The sequence below is a fragment of the Bombina bombina genome, unplaced genomic scaffold (assembly GCF_027579735.1).
Source record: "Bombina bombina isolate aBomBom1 unplaced genomic scaffold, aBomBom1.pri scaffold_1325, whole genome shotgun sequence".
Taxonomy (NCBI): Eukaryota; Metazoa; Chordata; class Amphibia; order Anura; family Bombinatoridae; genus Bombina; species Bombina bombina.
Window position 1 is genome coordinate 42652 of NW_026510725.1, and position 22530 is coordinate 65181.

The 22530-nt window shown below is 47.8% G+C and overlaps 1 protein-coding gene across 1 annotated transcript in view; it reads right to left on the bottom strand.

Moving 5' to 3' along the window:
- The window catches only part of LOC128643347 (dnaJ homolog subfamily C member 11-like), a gene marked incomplete at its 3' end in the record, with an annotated part of 52877 nt that extends 32442 nt beyond the window's left edge, over window positions 1-20435 (bottom strand). Inside the window, exon 1 of the mRNA XM_053696277.1 lies at window positions 20342-20435. The remainder of the gene's footprint in view (window positions 1-20341) is intronic.
- Window positions 20436-22530: the final 2095 nt, after the last annotated feature.

Here is a 22530-nt window from a genome sequence, read left to right on the forward strand (position 1 = left end):
AAATGTATGTGAAATAGCTCATTTGGGTTTATTTTTGTATATGAAATAGCAACCCCCCTCATTTACACCACAACCCATTAAAATGAGCTACCCAACAAGATCCAGCACCTGTGTTCCTTATACTCCATGAGTTTGCAAGCTGCTAGTGCCCTGCAGAACAGCCCAAAGTGTAATACAACAGCACCACTATCATGACATGACTAAGGGCATTGCCTGAAACGTTGTCTGATGACTTTGGCTAATAAAGGAGGACTTTTATGATAGTGGTGCCGTTGTATTACATTAATGGGCTACGTATGCATGGGAATCAGATCTTGTCACTTTCTTTACACATGCATGCTTCTTTATCTTATCTCTGATTAGGGTCTGATGATCAAACTTGCCGGGATGGAGAGAAATCACACAAAACCTTTGTTTTGTTTTTTCAACCTATATTGCAATGTATGGGTCTCACTTTCACACCCAGAACTAGGGACAAATTTTAGCTAGAGTGCTGTTTACCTAGCCAATACAGTATAGGTACTGTATTGGCTAGGTAAACAGCACTCTAGCTAAAATTTGCTTTTCTAAAATTATTTGAGGGATCTCTCCTTACTGACGAGACATCTTTGATCATCTCACGAGAGCTGGGAGCTTTAAATCATCAGTCGCTTAGAGAGAACAAACTGTGAGTGTAATTTCTACTGCTGAATATGTTTACATAGCTTTTCTATAACCAAGTATAAAGTAAAGGTGGGGATACGATGGGCAAAAGCAGCAATTTCAAATGCCAAAAAAAAGGAAAACAAGCTATTTGTAACACATTTATTACACTTCAGCAGGTAAACACAATTGGAAACAAATTAATGAGAGGGACATTTTACAGTAGATTGTCTCGTTAAAGCTTAATTGCTGATATATAGCATGGCATCATAAGTAAAGCAATTGCAATCAATGACGCCAAGCAGCAATATGGTGGTAGCCAAAAGTCGCAGTGTCACCAAGTGTTTTGCGTACCACCTGTAGCACTCATGCCATGGGTTTGTCACCCCTGTCTCAATGGCACACTTTGCTGAAAAAGTTCTATCATTAATTCCAGCGGAGGCAAAGACAAGACTGAGATTCCTATGAGGTAGGAGAGGTTTAATAGAGGTCTTGGGATTTGGAAATCTTTGCCTCCTCCTAGTGGTAAGGAAGAGTAATTCCCAGGAGTAATGGGTTATGGACTCTCACCACCTGTATGGAAGAAATTTAGAAATTTTTTTTGCATGGAAAAAAGCTGTTAGACAGTTTCTGTTCCAAAAAGAAAATCTGATCAGCTTTGTTCTCTTTTTTTACTATCAATAATTTAAAGGGATAGAAAGGTCAAATCTGAAATGTGCATGAAATCATTTCAATTTTACAAATAAGCATTTTTGCAATATACTCCTATTAGCAAAATTACTTCTAAAAGCTAGTAATGTTTCAGTAGCATACGCAAATATGCTACATGTGACGAGAGGATCAAGATACAAAAACAATGCCTACTCAGAGAGATAACAGTGGTGTGTATTGTGTTAGTGAAGTCTACTCTAGAATTATTGTTTAAAACGATAGATGATCCCTTTATTACCCATTCCCCAGTTTTGCATAACCAACATGGTTATAGTAATATACTTTTTACCTCTGTGATTATCTTGTATCTAAGCTTCTGCAGACTGCCCCCTTATCTCAGTGCTTGTGACAGACTTGCATATAAGTCATTCAGTGCTGACTCATAAATAACTCCACGTGAGTGAGCATAATGTTATCTACATGGCACACATGAAATTGTACTGTCTAACTGTAAAAAAAAGGTCAAAATGCACTGAGATAAGAAGCAGCCTTCAACGGCTAAGAAATCAGTTTGAGCTTACCTGGGTTTAGCTTTCATAAAAAGAATATAAAGCGGACAAAGCAAATTTGACGATAAAAGTAAATCGGAAAGTTTTTTAAAATTGCATGCCCTATCTGAATCATTAAAGTTTAATTGTGACTATACTGTCCCTTTAAAGGGTCATCAAACCCAACATTTTCTATCATGATTTAGATAGAGCATGCCATTTTGAACAACTTTCTAATTTACTTCTATTTTCAAATTTTCTTTATTTGATTGGTATCTTTTGTTGAAAAGCAGGGATGTAAGTTAAGGAGCGCTATTTGCAGAAATTTTGCCAGAATGTTATCTATTTGAAGAGTAGTAAAGGGCAGCACTATTTCTTTCCACGTAGTGGCTCCAGACACTTACCTAAGCATCTCTTCAACAAAGAACACAACAAGCACAGAGCAAATGTGAGAATAGCAAACATTTCTCTAATATTTAAATGCACCCATGCACATTTCAATTCTGACCTTTCTATCTGTTTAACGCATTTCGCATATCAAAACAACTTGAGCTTGTCTAATTGCATGCATTTTGCATACAGTCTGATCATTTTATTCTGCAGATCTCTGAACTAAGGAAAAGAAAGAATGAAAAAGTATTACAAATGAAAGACAATAGGGAATACTATCTAGAAGACTCATTTGTGTGTTAGTACTACACTTATGCAGAAATCTCAATACAGATTGCCATTTGCAGCCTGGTGCTGGAGGGGGGTATCGTCTCAATTTCACAAACATATGCAAAGGATGCAATGCTAAACAGGTTAATAAAAGGTTATAAAACAGAGTATGGAGAGAGATTGTACATATAAATTAGACTACAAGGGCGGGGTAAAGAGGGAGAGATGAGCTGCTTTGCCTAAACACGTATGAAAAATAAAAAAAAATATTGAGATAGAAACAGAGAGGATTTAAAGAAATGGGGAGCCTAGATTTATTAAAGCTCTCTGGATCTTAGAGAGACCGTTCTTAACTGACTTCATTAAAGGAAAATTAAAGAGCAAAAATAAAATGCTCAGTGTCGCAGCATTTTACTTTTGGACTATTTAATTATCTACTAATATGTGTTTAACCTCAAGATTTTTCTGGTTATGGTGATGTGAGTGACAATTATATACACAAACAAAACAAACACACTTAAAGGGACCTGAAACCCATGTCATTTTAAACAACTTTCCAATTTACTTCTATTGTCTAATTTGTTTTGTTCTCTTGGTAGTCTTTGTTGAAAAGGATACCTAGGTAGACTCGGGAGCTGCTGACTGGTGGCTGCAAATATATGCCTTACGTTATTGGCTCACCCAATGTGTAAACTAGCTGTCAGTAATGCAAAGCTGCTTCTTCAACAAAGAATACCAAGAAAATGAAGCAAATTAGATAATAGAACTAAATTGTAAAGCTGTTTAAAAACAGAATTTATGTTTACCTGATAAATTACTTTCTCCAACGGTGTGTCCGGTCCACGGCGTCATCCTTACTTGTGGGATATTCTCTTCCCCAACAGGAAATGGCAAAGAGCCCAGCAAAGCTGGTCACATGATCCCTCCTAGGCTCCGCCTACCCCAGTCATTCGACCGACGTTAAGGAGGAATATTTGCATAGGAGAAACCATATGGTACCGTGGTGACTGTAGTTAAAGAAAATAAATTATCAGACCTGATTAAAAAAACCAGGGCGGGCCGTGGACCGGACACACCGTTGGAGAAAGTAATTTATCAGGTAAACATAAATTCTGTTTTCTCCAACATAGGTGTGTCCGGTCCACGGCGTCATCCTTACTTGTGGGAACCAATACCAAAGCTTTAGGACACGGATGAAGGGAGGGAGCAAATCAGGTCACCTAAATGGAAGGCACCACGGCTTGCAAAACCTTTCTCCCAAAAATAGCCTCAGAAGAAGCAAAAGTATCAAACTTGTAAAATTTGGTAAAAGTGTGCAGTGAAGACCAAGTCGCTGCCCTACATATCTGATCAACAGAAGCCTCGTTCTTGAAGGCCCATGTGGAAGCCACAGCCCTAGTGGAATGAGCTGTGATTCTGTCGGGAGGCTGCCGTCCGGCAGTCTCGTAAGCCAATCTGATGATGCTTTTAATCCAAAAAGAGAGAGAGGTAGAAGTTGCTTTTTGACCTCTCCTTTTACCGGAATAAACAACAAACAAGGAAGATGTTTGTCTAAAATCCTTTGTAGCATCTAAATAGAATTTTAGAGCGCGAACAACATCCAAATTGTGCAACAAACGTTCCTTCTTTGAAACTGGTTTCGGACACAGAGAAGGTACGATAATCTCCTGGTTAATGTTTTTGTTAGAAACGACTTTTGGAAGAAAACCAGGTTTAGTACGTAAAACCACCTTATCTGCATGGAACACCAGATAAGGAGGAGAACACTGCAGAGCAGATAATTCTGAAACTCTTCTAGCAGAAGAAATTGCAACTAAAAACAAAACTTTCCAAGATAATAACTTAATATCAACGGAATGTAAGGGTTCAAACGGAACCCCCTGAAGAACTGAAAGAACTAAATTGAGACTCCAAGGAGGAGTCAAAGGTTTGTAAACAGGCTTAATTCTAACCAGAGCCTGAACAAAGGCTTGAACATCTGGCACAGCTGCCAGCTTTTTGTGAAGTAACACAGACAAGGCAGAAATCTGTCCCTTCAGGGAACTTGCAGATAATCCTTTTTCCAATCCTTCTTGAAGGAAGGATAGAATCTTAGGAATCTTAACCTTGTCCCAAGGGAATCCTTTAGATCCACACCAACAGATATATTTTTTCCAAATTTTGTGGTAAATCTTTCTAGTTACAGGCTTTCTGGCCTGGACAAGAGTATCGATAACAGAATCTGAGAATCCTCGCTTCGATAAGATCAAGCGTTCAATCTCCAAGCAGTCAGCTGGAGTGAAACCAGATTCGGATGTTCGAACGGACCCTGAACAAGCAGGTCTCGTCTCAAAGGTAGCTTCCAAGGTGGAGCCGATGACATATTCACCAGATCTGCATACCAAGTCCTGCGTGGCCACGCAGGAGCTATCAAGATCACCGACGCCCTCTCCTGATTGATCCTGGCTACCAGCCTGGGGATGAGAGGAAACGGCGGGAACACATAAGCTAGTTTGAATGTCCAAGGTGCTACTAGTGCATCCACTAGAGCCGCCTTGGGATCCCTGGATCTGGACCCGTAGCAAGGAACTTTGAAGTTCTGACGAGAGGCCATCAGATCCATGTCTGGAATGCCCCACAGCTGAGTGACTTGGGCAAAGATTTCCGGATGGAGTTCCCACTCCCCCGGATGCAATGTCTGACGACTCAGAAAATCCGCTTCCCAATTTTCCACTCCTGGGATGTGGATAGCAGACAGGTGGCAGGAGTGAGACTCCGCCCATAGAATGATTCTGGTCACTTCTTCCATCGCTAGGGAACTCCTTGTTCCCCCCTGATGGTTGTCTGATTGAAACCGTATGAACTTGGCCCTCGCTAGCTGAGGCCAAGCCTTGAGAGTATTGAATATCGCTCTCAGTTCCAGAGTATTTATCGGTAGAAGAGATTCTTCCCGAGACCAAAGACCCTGAGCTTTCAGGGATCCCCAGACCGCGCCCCAGCCCATCAGACTGGCGTCGGTCGTGACAATGACCCACTCTGGTCTGCGGAATGTCATCCCTTGTGACAGGTTGTCCAGGGACAGCCACCAACGGAGTGAGTCTCTGGTCCTCTGATTTACTTGTATCTTCGGAGACAAGTCTGTATAGTCCCCATTCCACTGACTGAGCATGCACAGTTGTAATGGTCTTAGATGAATGCGCGCAAAAGGAACTATGTCCATTGCCGCTACCGTCAACCCGATCACTTCCATGCACTGAGCTATGGAAGGAAGAGGAACAGAATGAAGTATCCGACAAGAGTCTAGAAGTTTTGTTTTTCTGGCCTCTGTCAGAAAAATCCTTATTTCTAAGGAGTCTATTATTGTTCCCAAGAAGGGAACCCATGTTGACGGAGATAGAGAACTCTTTTCCACGTTCATCTGAGAAAGGCCAGGACAATGTCCGTGTGAGCCTTTGCTTGAGGAAGGGACGACGCTTGAATCAGAATGTCGTCCAAGTAAGGTACTACAGCAATGCCCCTTGGTCTTAGCACAGCTAGAAGGGACCCTAGTACCTTTGTGAAAATCCTTGGAGCAGTGGCTAATCCGAAAGGAAGCGCCACGAACTGGTAATGCTTGTCCAGGAATGCGAACCTTAGGAACCGATGATGTTCCTTGTGGATAGGAATATGTAGATACGCATCCTTTAAATCCACCGTGGTCATGAATTGACCTTCCTGGATGGAAGGAAGAATAGTTCGAATGGTTTCCATCTTGAACGATGGAACCTTGAGAAACTTGTTTAAGATCTTGAGATCTAAGATTGGTCTGAACGTTCCCTCTTTTTTGGGAACTATGAACAGAATGGAGTAGAACCCCATCCCTTGTTCTCTTCATGGAACAGGATGAATCACTCCCATTTTTAACAGGTCTTCTACACTTGTCACAATCATCCAGAGTGGATAATACCTCCTTAAGCAGAATGCGGAGATGTTCCAACTTAAATTAAAATGTAATCACATCAGGTTCAGCTTGTTGAGAAATGTTCCCTGAATCAGTAATTTCTCCCTCAGACAAAACCTCCCTGGCCCCATCAGACTGGGTTAGGGGCCCTTCAGAAATATTATTATCAGCGTCGTCATGCTCTTCAGTATCTAAAACAGAGCAGTCGCGCTTACGCTGATAAGTGTTCATTTTGGCTAAAATGTTTTTGACAGAATTATCCATTACAGCCGTTAATTGTTGCATAGTAAGGAGTATTGGCGCGCTAGATGTACTAGGGGCCTCCTGAGTGGGCAAGACTCGTGTAGACGAAGGAGGGAATGATGCAGTACCATGCTTACTCCCCTCACTTGAGGAATCATCTTGGGCATCATTGTCATTGTCACATAAATCACATTTATTTAAATGAATAGGAATTCTGGCTTCCCCACATTCAGAACACAGTCTATCTGGTAGTTCAGACATGTTAAACAGGCATACACTTGATAACCAAGTACAAAAAACGTTTTAAAATAAAACCGTTACTGTCACTTTAAATTTTAAACTGAACACACTTTATTACTGCAATTGCGAAAAAACATGAAGGAATTGTTCAAAATTCACCAAATTTTCACCACAGTGTCTTAAAGCCTTAAAAGTATTGCACACCAAATTTGGAAGCTTTAACCCTTAAAATAACGGAACCGGAGCCGTTTTTATATTTAACCCCTTTACAGTCCCTGGAATCTGCTTTGCTGAGACCCAACCAAGCCCAAAGGGGAATACGATACCAAATGATGCCTTCAGAAAGACTTTTCTATGTATCAGAGCTCCACACACATGCAGCTGCATGCCATGCTGTTCTCAAAAACAAGTGCGCCATACCGGCGCGAAAATGAGGCTCTGACTATGATTAGGGAAAGCCCCTATAGAATAAAGTGTCTAAAACAGTGCCTGCCGATATTATTTTACAAAAAACCCAGATTAAATGATTCCTCAAGGCTAAATATGTGTTAAATATGATCGATTTAGCCCAGAAAAAGTCTACAGTCTTAATAAGCCCTTGTGAAGCCCTTATTTACGATCGTAATAAACATGGCTTACCGGATCCCATAGGGAAAATGACAGCTTCCAGCATTACATCGTCTTGTTAGAATGTGTCATACCTCAAGCAGCAAGAGACTGCTCACTGTTCCCCCAACTGAAGTTAATTGCTCTCAACAGTCCTGTGTGGAACAGCCATGGATTTTAGTGACGGTTGCTAAAATCATTTTCCTCATACAAACAGAAATCTTCATCTCTTTTCTGTTTCTGAGTAAATAGTACATACCAGCACTATTTCAAAATAACAAACTCTTGATTGAATAATAAAAACTACAGTTAAACACTAAAAAACTCTAAGCCATCTCCGTGGAGATGTTGCCTGTACAACGGCAAAGAGAATGACTGGGGTAGGCGGAGCCTAGGAGGGATCATGTGACCAGCTTTGCTGGGCTCTTTGCCATTTCCTGTTGGGGAAGAGAATATCCCACAAGTAAGGATGACGCCGTGGACCGGACACACCTATGTTGGAGAAATAATATTCTCTTTCTGAATCTTTGAAAATAAATAAATTGGGGTTTATGTCCCTTTAAAGAAAGCACATTTATCCAGTAACTCTTAGACCCTTTTAAGCAGACTGAACATAAATTATATTTAATAACTAAAAGTCCATCTACTGGCAGCCCGGCGGTACTGCAGCTCTTTCACGCTACACAAAGCTGTACAACCCACATAATGCTGATGTTAAACAGTGACCTAAATAACAATGTCTGACTCTGACACTCTTTATGAGGGTCATACCCTTATTTTGGATGGGAAATTATTTACCACTTTTAAGAGCAAACTACCCTTAAAATTAATCTAGTGCGACTCATTTCGGCTGTGTACGAGTGACCTGACTTTCCTCCGTAAATGATCCTAATTATAGGTTTTCAAGCCGTAGTTTAACACAGCTGACAAAGAAAATCTGCTTAGCTGTAAAGGTAGAACATTAAATAACATTGTGGTATTCTGTTAACTCTACAAAGACAATGAATATATATATCTGGCAGCTAATAAATTGCAAGACTGTCAGTGAAGGGGAATTCACACCCATTGGTCTGTATCAACTGGCGTCTATTTAAAGTACTAAGTGTCAAAAGAAAGTACATGCCTTACATTAAAGTCAGAGTCTTAAAATGATTTCAATAAAAAGTTTGGATTTTTAATGAACACTTATGAAATTAAAGGGACATTAGAGGGACATAAATGTGCAAAAATAAAATGCTCGAATGTGTGCAAGCAACAAAGCAATAATTGCTCTATGTATTTAACATCTGCAAAATTGTTAAACACATAGTTAAAGTCGCATCCAGTGCAGCAATGCACTACTGGAAGCTAGCTGTACACATCAGGTGAGCCAACGACAAGAGGCATATGTGTGTAGCCACAGAAGGAACGAAGGCGAGTGGGATGGGCAGGATGGCGAAAGGAAGTCGATTGGGGTCAGGGGGCTGGCAGAAAGAAACAGAGCATGGTGGGAAGGTGGAAGGATAGCGAATGGGTTGGGTGGGTGGTTGGGAGGAAGGATAGAAAATGGGTTGGGTGGGTGGTTGGGAGGAAGGATAGAGAATGGGTTGGGTGGGTGGTTGGGAGGAAGGATAGAAAATGGGTTGGGTGGGTGGTTGGGAGGAAGGATAGAGAATGGGTTGGGTGGGTGGTTGGGAGGAAGGATAGAGAATGGGTTGGGTGGGTGGTTGGGAAGAAGGATAGAGAATGGGTTGGGTGGGTGGTCGGGAAGAAGGATAGAGAATGGGTTGGGTGGGTGGTCGGGAAGAAGGATAGAGAATGGGTTGGGTGGGTGGTTGGGAGGAAGGAGAAGGGTCGACAGGTGTTAAGGACAAAGAGCAAGTGTGCAGTAGGAAGGAAGGAGAGCATGGTGGGCAGGTGTGCAGTAGGAAGTAGAGCATGGTGGGCAGGTGTGCAGTAGGAAGGAAGGAGAGCATGGTGGGCAGGTGTGCAGTAGGAATAAAAGAGAGCGTGGTGGGCAGGTGTGCAGTAGGAAGGAAGGAGAGCATGGTGGGCAGGTGTGCAGTAGGAAGGAAGTAGAGCATGGTGTGCAGTAGGAAGGAAGGAGAGCATGGTGGGCAGGTGGGCAGTAGGAAGGAAGTAGAGCATGGTGGGTAGGTGTGCAGTAGGAAGGAAGGAGAGCGTGGTGGGCAGGTGTGCAGTAGGAAGGAAGAAGAGCATGGTGAGTAGGTGTGCAGTAGGAAGTAGAGCATGGTGGGCAGGTGTGCAGTAGGAAGTAGAGCATGGTGGGCAGGTGTACAGAAGGAAGTAAGGAGAGCATGGTGGGCAGGTGTGCAGTAGGAAGGAAGGAGAGGGTGGTGGGCAGTTGTGCAGTAGGAAGGAAGGAGAGCGTGGTGGGCAGGTGTGCAGTAGGAAGGAAGGAGAGCATGGTGGGCAGGTGTACAGTAGGAAGGAAGGAGAGCATGGTGGGCAGGTGTGCAGTAGGAAGGAAGGAGAGCATGGTGGGCAGGTGTGCAGTAGGAAGGAAGGAAAGCATGGTGGGCAGGTGTGCAGTAGTAAGGAAGGAGAGCATGGTAGGCAGGTGTGCAGTAGGAAGGAAGGAGAGCATGGTGGGCAGGTGTGCAGTAGGAAGAAGAGCACGGTGGGCAGGTGTGCAGTAGGAAGAAGAGCACGATGGGCAGGAGTAGGAAGGAAGGAGAGCATGGTGGGCAGGTGTACAGAAGGAAGGAAGGAGAGCATGGTGGGCAGGTGTGCAGTAGGAAGGAAGGAGACCATGGTGGGCAGGTGTGCAGTAGGAAGGAAGGAGAGCATGGTGGGCAGGTGTGCATTAGGAAGGAAGGAGAGCATGGTAGGCAGGTGTGCAGTAGGAAGGAAGGAGAGCATGGTGGGCAGGTGTGCAGTAGGAAGGAAGGAGAGCATGGTGGGCAGGTGTGCAGTAGGAAGGAAGGAAAGCATGGTGGGCAGGTGTGCAGTAGGAAGGAAGGAGAGCATGGTGGGCAGGTGTGCAGTAGGAAGGAAGGAGAGCATGGTGGGCAGGTGTGCAGTAGGAAGAAGAGCGTGGTGGGCAGGTGTGCAGTAGGAAGGAAGGAGAGCATGGTAGGCAGGTGTGCAGTAGGAAGGAAGGAGAGCACGGTGGGCAGGTGTGCAGTAGGAAGGAAGGAGAGCATGGTGGGCAGGTGTGCAGTAGGAAGGAAGGAAAGCATGGTGGGCAGGTGTGCAGTAGTAAGGAAGGAGAGCATGGTAGGCAGGTGTGCAGTAGGAAGGAAGGAGAGCATGGTGGGCAGGTGTGCAGTAGGAAGAAGAGCGTGGTGGGCAGGTGTGCAGTAGGAAGAAGAGCACGGTGGGCAGGTGTGCAGTAGGAAGAAGAGCACGGTGGGCAGGAGTAGGAAGGAAGGAGAGCATGGTGGGCAGGTGTACAGAAGGAAGGAAGGAGAGCATGGTGGGCAGGTGTGCAGTAGGAAGGAAGGAGACCATGGTGGGCAGGTGTGCAGTAGGAAGGAAGGAGAGCATGGTAGGCAGGTGTGCAGTAGGAAGGAAGAAGAGCACGGTGGGCAGGTGTGCAGTAGGAAGGAAGGAGAGCATGGTGGGCAGGTGTGCAGTAGGAAGGAAGGAGAGCATGGTGAGGTGTGCAGTAGGAAGGAAGGAGAGCATGGTGGGCAGGTGGGCAGTAGGAAGGAAGAGCATGGTGGGCAGGTGTGCAGTAGGAAGGAAGGAGAGCATGGTGAGGTGTGCAGTAGGAAGGAAGGAGAGCATGGTGGGCAGGTGTGCAGTAGGAAGAAACAGCATGGTGGGCAGGTGTGCAGTAGGAAGGAAGGAGAGCATGGTGAGAAGGTGTGCAGTAAGAAGGAAGGAGAGCATGGTGGGCAGGTGTGCAGTAGGAAGGAAGGAGAGCATGGTGAGCAGGTGTGCAGAAGGAAGGAAGGAAGGAAGGAGAGCATGGTGGGCAGGTGTGCAGTAGGAAGGAAGGAAGGAAGGAGAGCATGGTGGGCAGGTGTGCAGTAGGAAGGAAGGAGAGCATAGTGGGCAGGTATACAGTAGGAAGGAAGGAGAGCATGGTGGGCAGGTGTGCAGTAGGAAGGAAGGAGAGCATGGTAAGCAGTAGGAAGGAAGAAGAGCATGGTGGGCAGGTGTGCAGTAGGAAGGAAGGAGAGCATGGTAGGCAGGTGTGCAGTAGGAAGGAAGGAGAGCATGGTAGGCAGGTGTGCAGTAGGAAGGAAGGAGAGCATGGTGAGAAGGTGTGCAGTAGGAAGGAAGGAGAGCATGGTGGGCAGGTGTGCAGTAGGAAGGAAGGAGAGCATGGTGGGCAGGTGTGCAGTAGGAAGGAAGGAGAGCATGGTGGGCAGGTGGACAGTAGGAAGGAGAGCATGGTGGGCAGGTGTGCAGTAGGAAGTAGAGTGTGGTGGGCAGGTGTGCAGTAGGAAGGAAGGAGAGCATGTTGAGCAGGTGTGCAGTAGGAAGACGAGCATGGTGGGCAGGTGTGCAGTAGGAAGGAAGTAGAGCATGGTGGGCAGGTGTGCAGTAGGAAGGAAGAAGAGCGTGGTGGGCAGGTGTGCAGTAGGAAGAAGAACATGGTGGGCAGGTGTGCAGTAGGAAGAAGAGCATGGTGGGCAGGTGTGCAGTAGGAAGAAGAGCATGGCGTGCAGGTGTGCAGTAGGAAGGAAGGAGAGAATGGTGGGCAAGTGTGCAGTAGGAAGAAGAGCATGGTAGGCAGATGTGCAGTAGGAAGGAAGGAGAGCATGGTGGGCAGGTGTGTAGTAGGAAGGAAGGAGAGCATGGTGAGCAGGTGTGCAGTAGGAAGAAGAGCATGGTGGGCAGGTGTGCAGTAGGAAGAAGAGCATGGTGGGCAGGTGTGCAGTAGGAAGAAGAGCATGGTGGGCAGGTGGGCATGGTGGGCAGGTGTGCAGTAGGAAGGAAGGAGAGCATGGTGAGCAGGTGTGCAGAAGGAAGGAAGGAGAGCATGGTGAGAAGGTGTGCAGTAGGAAGGAAGGAGAGCATGGTGGGCAGGTGTGCAGTAGGAAGGAAGGAGAGCATGGTGGGCAGGTGTGCAGTAGGAAGGAAGGAGAGCATGGTGGGCAGGTGGGCAGTAGGAAGGAGAGCATGGTGGGCAGGTGTGCAGTAGGAAGTAGAGCGTGGTGGGCCGGTGTGCAGTAGAAAGGAAGGAGAGCATGGTGAGCAGGTGTGCAGTAGGAAGAAGAGCATGGTGGGCAGGTGTGCAGTAGGAAGGAAGTAGAGCATGGTGGGCAGGTGTGCAGTAGGAAGGAAGAAGAGCGTGGTGGGCAGGTGTGCAGTAGGAAGAAGAACATGGTGGGCAGGTGTGCAGTAGGAAGAAGAGCATGGTGGGCAGGTGTGCAGTAGGAAGAAGAGCATGGTGGGCAGGTATGCAGTAGGAAGGAAGGAGAGAATGGTGGGCAAGTGTGCAGTAGGAAGAAGAGCATGGTAGGCAGGTGTGCAGTAGGAAGGAAGGAAAGCATGGTGGGCAGGTGTGTAGTAGGAAGGAAGGAGAGCATGGTGAGCAGGTGTGCAGTAGGAAGAAGAGCATGGTGGGCAGGTGTGCAGTAGGAAGAAGAGCATGGTGGGCAGGTGTGCAGTAGGAAGGAAGGAGAGCATGGTGAGCAGGTGTGCAGTAGGAAGAAGAGCATGGTAGGCAGGTGTGCAGTAGGAAGGAAGGAGAGCATGGTGGGCAGGTGTGCAGTAGGAAGGAAGGAGAGCATGGTGGGCAGGTGTGCAGTAGGAAGGAAGGAGAGCATGGTGGGCAGGTGTGCAGTAGGAAGGAAGGAGAGCATGGTGGGCTGGTGTGCAGTAGGAAGAAAGGAGAGCATGGTGGGCAGGTGTGCAGTAGGAAGGAAGGAGAGCATGGTGGGCAGTAGGAAGGAGAGCATGGTGGGCAGGTGTGCAGTAGGAAGTAGAGCGTGGTGGAAAGGTGTGCAGTAGGAAGGAAGGAGAGCATGGTGAGCAGGTGTGCAGAAGGAAGGAAGGAGAGCATGGTGGGAAGGTGTGCAGTAGGAAGGAAGGAGAGCATGGTTGACAGGTGTACAGTAGGAAGGAAGGAGAGCATGGTGGGCAGGTGTGCAGTAGGAAGGAAGGAGAGCATGGTGGGCAGGTGTGCAGTAGGAAGGAAGGAGAGCATGGTGGGCAGGTGTGCAGTAGGAAGGAAGGAGGGCATGGTAGGCAGGTGTGCAATAGGAAGGAAGGAGAGCATGGTAGGCAGATGTGTAGTAGGAAGGAAGGAGAGCATGGTGGGCAGGTGTGCAGTAGGAAGGAAGGAGAGCATGGTGGGCAGGTGTGCAGTAGGAAGGAGAGCATGGTGAGAAGGTGTGCAGTAGGAAGGAAGGAGAGCATGGTGAGAAGGTGTGCAGTAGGAAGGAAGGAGAGCATGGTGGGCAGGTGTGCAGTAGGAAGGAAGGAGAGCATGGTGGGCAGGTGTGCAGTAGGAAGGAAGGAGAGCATGGTGGGCAGGTGTGCAGTAGGAAGGAAGGAGAGCATGGTGGGCAGGTGTGCAGTAGGAAGGAAGGAGAGCATGGTGGGCAGGTGTGCAGTAGGAAGGAAGGAGAGCATGGTGAGGTGTGCAGTAGGAAGAAGGCGAGCATGGTCGGCAGGTGTGCAGTACGAAGTAGAGCGTAGTGGGCAGGTGTGCAGTAGGAAGGAAGGAGAGCATGGTGAGCAGGTGTGCAGAAGGAAGGAAGGAGAGTATGGTGGGCAGGTGTGCAGTAGGAAGGAAGGAGAGCATGGTGGGCAGGTGTACAGTAGGAAGGAAGGAGAGCATGGTGGGCAGGTGTGCAGTAGGAAGGAAGGAGAGCATGGTGGGCAGGTGTGCAGTAGGAAGGAAGGAGAGCATGGTGGGCAGGTGTGCAGTAGGAAGGAAGGAGAGCATGGTAGGCAGGTGTGCAGTAGGAAGAAAGGAGAGCATGGTGGGCAGGTGTGCAGTAGGAAGGAAGGAGAGCATTGTGAGCAGGTGTGCAGTAGGAAGGAAGGAGAGCATGGTGAGAAGGTGTGCAGTAGGAAGGAAGGAGAGCATGGTGGGCAGGTGTGCAGTAGGAAGGAAGGAGAGCATGGTGGGCAGGTGGGCAATAGGAAGGAGAGCATGGTGGGTAGGTGGGCAGTAGGAAGGAGAGCATGGTGGTCAGGTGTGCAGTAGGAAGTAGAGCGTGGTGGGCAGATGTGCAATAAGAAGGAAGGAGAGCATGGTGAGCAGGTGTGCAGTAGGAAGAAGAGCATGGTGGGCAGGTGTGCAGTAGGAAGGAAGTAGAGCATGGTGGGCAGGTGTGCAGTAGGAAGGAAGAAGAGCGTGGTGGGCAGGTGTGCAGTAGGAAGAAGAACATGGTGGGCAGGTGTGCAGTAGGAAGAAGAGCATGGTGGGCAGGTGTGCAGTAGGAAGAAGAGCATGGTGGGCCGGTGTGCAGTAGGAAGGAAGGAGAGAATGGTGGGCAAGTGTGCAGTAGGAAGAAGAGCATGGTAGGCAGGTGTGCAGTAGGAAGGAAGGAGAGCATGGTGGGCAGGTGTGTAGTAGGAAGGAAGGAGAGCATGGTGAGCAGGTGTGCAGTAGGAAGAAGAGCATGGTGGGCAGGTGTGCAGTAGGAAGAAGAGCATGGTGGGCAGGTGTGCAGTAGGAAGGAAGGAGAGCATGGTGAGCAGGTGTGAAGAAGGAAGAAGAGCATGGTGGGCAGGTGTGCAGTAGGAAGAAGAGTATGGTAGGCAGGTGTGCAGTAGGAAGGAAGGAGAGCATGGTGGGCAGGTGTGCAGTAGGAAGGAAGGAGAGCATGGTGGGCAGGTGTGCAGTAGGAAGGAAGGAGAGCTTGGTGGGCAGGTGTTCAGTAGGAAGAAGAGCATGGTGGGCAGGTGTGCAGTAGGAAGGAAGTAAAGCGTGGTGAGCAGGTGTGCAGTAGGAAGGAAGGAGAGCATGGTGGGCAGGTGTGCAGTAGAAAAAAGAGCATGGTGGGCAGGTGTGCAGTAGGAAGAAAGGAGAGCATGGTGGGCAGGTGTGCAGTAGGAAGAAAGGAGAGCATGGTGAGCAGGTGTGCAGTAGGAAGAAAGGAGAGCATGGTGGGCAGGTGTGCAGTAGGAAGTAAGAGCATGGTGGCAGGTGTGCAGTAGGAAGTAGAGCATGGTGGCAGGTGTGCAGTAGGAAGTAGAGCATGGTGGGCAGGTGTGCAGTAGGAAGGAAGAAGAGCATGGTGGGCAGATGTGCAGTAGGAAGGAAGGAGAGCATGGTGGGCAGATGTGCAGTAGGAAGGAAGTAGATCGTGGTGGGCAGGTGTGCAGTAGGAAGGAAGGAGAGCGTGGTGGACAGGTGTGCAGTAGGAAGGAAGGAGAGCGTGGTGGGCAGGTGTGCAGTAGGAAGGAAGGAGAGCGTGGTGGGCAGGTGTGCAGTAGGAAGTAAGGAGAGCGTGGTGGGCAGTTGTGCAGAAGGAAGGAGAGCGTGGTGGGCAGATGTGCAGTAGGAAGGAAGTAGAGTGTGGTGGGCAGATGTGCAGTAGGAAGGAAGCAGAGCTTGGTGGGCAGATGTGCAGTAGGAAGGAAGGAGAGCGTGGTGGGCAGGTGTGCAGTAGGAAGGAAGGAGAGCATGGTGGACAGGTGTGCAGTAGGAAGGAAGGAGAGCATGGTGGGCAGGTGTGCAGTAGGAAGGAAGGAGAGCATGGTGGGCAGGTGTGCAGTAGGAAGGAAGGAGAGCATGGTGGGCAGGTGGGCTGTAGGAAGGAAGGAGAGCATGGTGGGAAGGTGTGCAGTAGGAAGGAAGGAGAGCATGGTGGGCAGGTGTGCAGTAGGAAGGAAGGAGAGCATGGTGGGCAGGTGTGCAGTAGAAAGAAAGGAGAGCATGGTGGGCAGGTGTGCAGTAGGAAGAAAGGAGAGCATGGTGGGCAGGTGTGCAGTAGGAAGGAAGGAGAGCATGGTGGGCAGGTGTGCAGTAGGAAGGAAGGCGAGCATGGTGGGCAGGTGTGCAGTAGGAAGGAAGGCGAGCATGGTGGGCAGGTGTGCAGTAGGAAGGAAGGAGAGCATGGTGGGAAGGTGTGCAGTAGGAAGGAAGGAGAGCATGGTGGGCAGGTGTGCAGTAGGAAGGAAGGCGAGCATGGTGGGCAGGTGTGCAGTAGGAAGGAAGGAGAGCTTGGTGGGCAGGTGTGCAGTAGGAAGGAAGGAGAGCTTGGTGGGCAGGTGTGCAGTAGGAAGGAAGGAGAGCGTGGTGGGCAGGTGTGCAGTAGGAAGGAAGGAGAGCGTGGTGGGCAGGTGTGCAGTAGGAAGGAAGGAGAGCATGGTGAGCAGGTGTGCAGTAGGAAGGAAGAAGAGCTTGGTGGGCAGGCGTGCAGTAGGAAGGAAGGAGAGTGTGGTGGGCAGGTGTGCAGTAGGAAGGAAGGAGAGCATGGTGGGCAGATGTGCAGTAGGGAGGAAGAAGAGTGTAGTGGGCAGATGTGCAGTAGGAAGGAAGGAGAGAATGGTGGGCAAGTGTGCAGTAGGAAGAAGAGCATGGTGGGCAGGTGTGCAGTAGGAAGGAAGGAGAGCATGGTGGGCAGGTGTGTAGTAGGAAGGAAGGAGAGCATGGTGAGCAGGTGTGCAGTAGGAAGAAGAGCATGGTGGGCAGGTGTGCAGTAGGAAGAAGAGCATGGTGGGCAGGTGTGCAGTAGGAAGGAAGGAGAGCATGGTGAGCAGGTGTGAAGTAGGAAGAAGAGCATGGTGGGCAGGTGTGCAGTAGGAAGAAGAGCATGGTAGGCAGGTGTGCAGTAGGAAGGAAGGAGAGCATGGAGGGCAGGTGTGCAGTAGGAAGGAAGGAGAGCATGGAGGGCAGGTGTGCAGTAGGAAGGAAGGAGAGCTTGGTGGGCAGGTGTGCAGTAGGAAGAAGAGCATGGTGGGCAGGTGTGCAGTAGGAAGGAAGTAAAGCGTGGTGAGCAGGTGTGCAGTAGGAAGGAAGGAGAGCATGGTGGGCAGGTGTGCAGTAGGAAGAAAGGAGAGCATGGTGGGCAGGTGTGCAGTAGGAAGAAAGGAGAGCATGGTGGGCAGGTGTGCAGTAGGAAGAAAGGAGAGCATGGTGGGCAGGTGTGCAGTAGGAAGTAAGAGCATGGTGGCAGGTGTGCAGTAGGAAGAAAGGAGAGCATGGTGGGCAGGTGTGCAGTAGGAAGTAAGAGCATGGTGGCAGGTGTGCAGTAGGAAGTAGAGCATGGTGGACAGGTGTGCAATAAGAAGTAAGAGCATGGTGGGCAGGTGTGCAGTAGGAAGGAAGAAGAGCATGGTGGGCAAATGTGCAGTAGGAAGGAAGGAGAGCATGGTGGGCAGGTGTGCAGTAGGAAGGAAGGATAGCATGGTGAGCAGGTGTGCAGTAGGAAGGAAGGAGAGCATGGTGGGTAGGTGTGCAGTAGGAAGGAAGGAGAGCATGGTGGGAAGGTGTGCAGTAGGAAGGAAGGAGAGCATGGTGGGCAGGTGTGCAGTAGGAAGAAAGGAGAGCATGGTGGGCAGGTGTGCAGTAGGAAGGAAGGAGAGCATGGTGAGCAGGTGTGCAGTAGGAAGGAAGGCGAGCATGGTGGGCAGGTGTGCAGTAGGAAGGAAGGAGAGCTTGGTTGGCAGGTGTGCAGTAGGAAGGAAGGAGAGCTTGGTGGGCAGGTGTGCAGTAGGAAGGAAGGAGAGCTTGGTGGGCATGTGTGCAGTAGGAAGGAAGGAGAGCGTGGTGGGCAGATGTGCAGTAGGAAGGAAGGAGAGCATGGTGAGCAGGTGTGCAGTAGGAAGGAAGTAGAGCATGGGGGGCAGGTGTGCAGTAGGAAGGAAGAAGAGCTTGGTGGGCAGGTGTGCAGTAGGAAGGAAGGAGAGTGTGGTGGGCAGGTGTGCAGTAGGAAGGAGAGCATGGTGGGCAGATGTGCAGTAGGAAGGAAGGAGAGCATGGTGGGCAGATGTGCAGTAGGAAGGAAGGAGAGTGTAGTGGGCAGATGTGCAGTAGGAAGGAAGGAGAGCTTGGTTGGCAGGTGTTCAGTAGGAAGGAAGGAGAGCATGGTGGGCAGGGTGTGTGGAAGGAAGGAAGGAGAGCGTGGTGGGCAGATGTGCAGTAGGAAGGAAGGAGAGTGTGGTGGGCAGATGTGCAATAGGAAGGAAGGAGAGCATGGTGAGCAGGTGTGCAGTAGGAAGGAAGGAGAGCATGGTGGGCAGGGTGTGCAGAAGGAAGGAAGGAAGGAAGGAGAGCGTGGTGGGCAGATGTGCAGTAGGAAGGAAGCAGAGCTTGGTGGGCAGGTGTGCAGTAGGAAGGAAGGAGAGCTTGGTGGGCAGGTGTGCAGTAGGAAGGAAGGAGAGCATGGTGGGCAGGGTGTGCAGAAGGAAGGAAGGAGAGCGTGGTGGGCAGGGTGTGCAGAAGGAAGGAAGGAGAGCTTGGTGGGCAGGTGTGCAGTAGGAAGGAAGGAGAGTGTGGTGGGCAGATGTGCAGTAGGAAGAAAGGAGAGCATGGTGAGCAGGTGTGCAGTAGGAAGGAAGAAGAGCTTGGTGGGCAGGTGTGCAGTAGGAAGGAAGGAGAGCATGGTGGGCAGGGTGTGTAGAAGGAAGGAAGGAGAGCGTGGTGGGCAGATGTGCAGTAGGAAGGAAGTAGAGCTTGGTGGGCAGGTGTGCAGTAGGAAGGAAGGAGAGCATGGTGGACAGATGTGCAGTAGGAAGGAAGTAGAGCGTGGTGAGCAGGTGTGCAGTAGGAAGGAAGGAGAGCATGGTGAGCAGGTGTGCAGTAGGAAGGAAAGAGAGCATGGTGAGCAGGTGTGCAGTAGGAAGGAAAGAGAGCATGGTGGGCAGGTGTACAGTAGGAAGGAAGGAGAGCATGGTCGGCAGGTGTGCAGTAGGAAGGAAGAAGAGCATGGTGGGCAGGTGTGCAGTAGGAAGGAAGAAGAGCATGGTGGGCAGGTGTGCAGTAGGAAGGAAGAAGAGCATGGTGGGCAGGTGTGCAGTAGGAAGGAAGAAGAGCATGGTGGGCAGGTGTGCAGTAGGAAGGAAGAAGAGCATGGTGGGCAGGTGTGCAGTAGGAAGGAAGAAGAGCATGGTGGGCAGGTGTGCAGTAGGAAGGAAGAAGAGCATGGTGGGCAGGTGTGCAGTAGGAAGGAAGAAGAGCATGGTGGGCAGGTGTGCAGTAGGAAGGAAGTAGAGCATGGTGAGCAGATGTGCAGTAGGAAGGAAGTAGAGCATGGTGGGCAGTGTGCATTTCTTAGAACTTTAAATGAGCCTGCTGACTTCTTTAGGTTAAAGGGACATTATACACTCATTTTGTCTTTGCATAAATGTTTTGAAGATGATCTATTTATATAGCCCATAAAGTTTTTAGTTTTTTAAATGTATAGTTTTGCTTATTTTTAAATAACATTGTCTGACTTTCAGACTCCTAACCAAGCCCCAAAGTTTTATGAGAATATCGACAGATACCTCTACTCCGGCTTGCTCCTGTTTGTGTAAAGGGTCTTTTCATATGCAAAAGAAGGGGGGAGTGCCTTATTTCCCACTTGCAGTAGGCTTTCCAGCTACCTTTTCAACAGAGCTTCTAAGTACGTTTTTAAACAGTTTATACTGGATTTTTATATTAGTATCTTACTCTTTATAGTAGTGTCTATTACATGCAGTTATATGAAAATGAGTATATACTGTCCCTTTAACTTTGATACATATCTTTCTCTAAATTATTTTTTAATCACATAAAACTGCAAACTAATTCACTTCATGCTAAATTTATCAGACTTAAAATACAGAAAAAGAGAGAGGAGTATTTAAAGTATATTTTAAAGTTGTTTTACTATGTAAACATTCTATTTATATTACAATCTCAAATTATCATCTTCTATAATGAAGATGTTAACTTACTTCAATAGTGGTTACTTTAGATTAGCTAATTAAAAAACAATAACTTATCACTTACCATTTAGGTGTAATATTGCGGAAAAGCTTAAGTCCAAAAAGTGGTCCTTGAAGGTCACCAGCTCCAAATTCTAACTAAATATATAAAAAAAAAAATCATAAAAATATAAATAAGATGGAACAAATATTGCAAATGATGAGATGAAAAACTTTACATTATATTCTACTTATTTAAAGCAATTACAAGAAGTCCTAAAAAAACATTATTTGTGCTTACCTGATACATTCATTTCTTTCATGGTGGTGAGAGTCCAGAATCCATTACTCCTGGGAATTACTCTTCTCTAGAACTAGGAAGATCCCAAACCCCAAGAGCTTTATAAAACTCCTCACATATACCTCAGTCTAATGCATAGCCAAGCAAAGTGAGGTAAGAAAAAGGAATAAGAGCCATAAAAGGAGTAGGGGAAAATATGTGCTAAAAAACAGAATTTATGTTTACCTGATAAATTACTTTCTCCAACGGTGTGTCCGGTCCACGGCGTCATCCTTACTTGTGGGATATTCTCTTCCCCAACAGGAAATGGCAAAGAGCCCAGCAAAGCTGGTCACATGATCCCTCCTAGGCTCCGCCTACCCCAGTCATTCGACCGACGTTAAGGAGGAATATTTGCATAGGAGAAACCATATGATACCGTGGTGACTGTAGTTAAAGAAAATAAATTATCAGACCTGATTAAAAAAACCAGGGCGGGCCGTGGACCGGACACACCGTTGGAGAAAGTAATTTATCAGGTAAACATAAATTCTGTTTTCTCCAACATAGGTGTGTCCGGTCCACGGCGTCATCCTTACTTGTGGGAACCAATACCAAAGCTTTAGGACACGGATGAAGGGAGGGAGCAAATCAGGTCACCTAAATGGAAGGCACCACGGCTTGCAAAACCTTTCTCCCAAAAATAGCCTCAGAAGAAGCAAAAGTATCAAACTTGTAAAATTTGGTAAAAGTGTGCAGTGAAGACCAAGTCGCTGCCCTACATATCTGATCAACAGAAGCCTCGTTCTTGAAGGCCCATGTGGAAGCCACAGCCCTAGTGGAATGAGCTGTGATTCTGTCGGGAGGCTGCCGTCCGGCAGTCTCGTAAGCCAATCTGATGATGCTTTTAATCCAAAAAGAGAGAGAGGTAGAAGTTGCTTTTTGACCTCTCCTTTTACCGGAATAAACAACAAACAAGGAAGATGTTTGTCTAAAATCCTTTGTAGCATCTAAATAGAATTTTAGAGCGCGAACAACATCCAAATTGTGCAACAAACGTTCCTTCTTTGAAACTGGTTTCGGACACAGAGAAGGTACGATAATCTCCTGGTTAATGTTTTTGTTAGAAACAACTTTTGGAAGAAAACCAGGTTTAGTACGTAAAACCACCTTATCTGCATGGAACACCAGATAAGGAGGAGAACACTGCAGAGCAGATAATTCTGAAACTCTTCTAGCAGAAGAAATTGCAACTAAAAACAAAACTTTCCAAGATAATAACTTAATATCAACGGAATGCAAGGGTTCAAACGGAACCCCCTGAAGAACTGAAAGAACTAAATTGAGACTCCAAGGAGGAGTCAAAGGTTTGTAAACAGGCTTAATTCTAACCAGAGCCTGAACAAAGGCTTGAACATCTGGCACAGCGGCCAGCTTTTTGTGAAGTAACACAGACAAGGCAGAAATCTGTCCCTTCAGGGAACTTGCAGATAATCCTTTTTCCAATCCTTCTTGAAGGAAGGATAGAATCCTAGGAATCTTAACCTTGTCCCAAGGGAATCCTTTAGATTCACACCAACAGATATATTTTTTCCAAATTTTGTGGTAAATCTTTCTAGTCGCAGGCTTTCTGGCCTGAACAAGAGTATCGATAACAGAATCTGAGAATCCTCGCTTCGATAAGATCAAGCGTTCAATCTCCAAGCAGTCAGCTGGAGTGAAACCAGATTCGGATGTTCGAACGGACCCTGAACAAGAAGGTCTCGTCTCAAAGGTAGCTTCCAAGGAGGAGCCGATGACATATTCACCAGATCTGCGTACCAAGTCCTGCGTGGCCACGCAGGAGCTATCAAGATCACCGACGCCCTCTCCTGATTGATCCTGGCTACCAGCCTGGGGATGAGAGGAAACGGCGGGAACACATAAGCTAGTTTGAAGGTCCAAGGTGCTACTAGTGCATCCACTAGAGCCGCCTTGGGATCCCTGGATCTGGA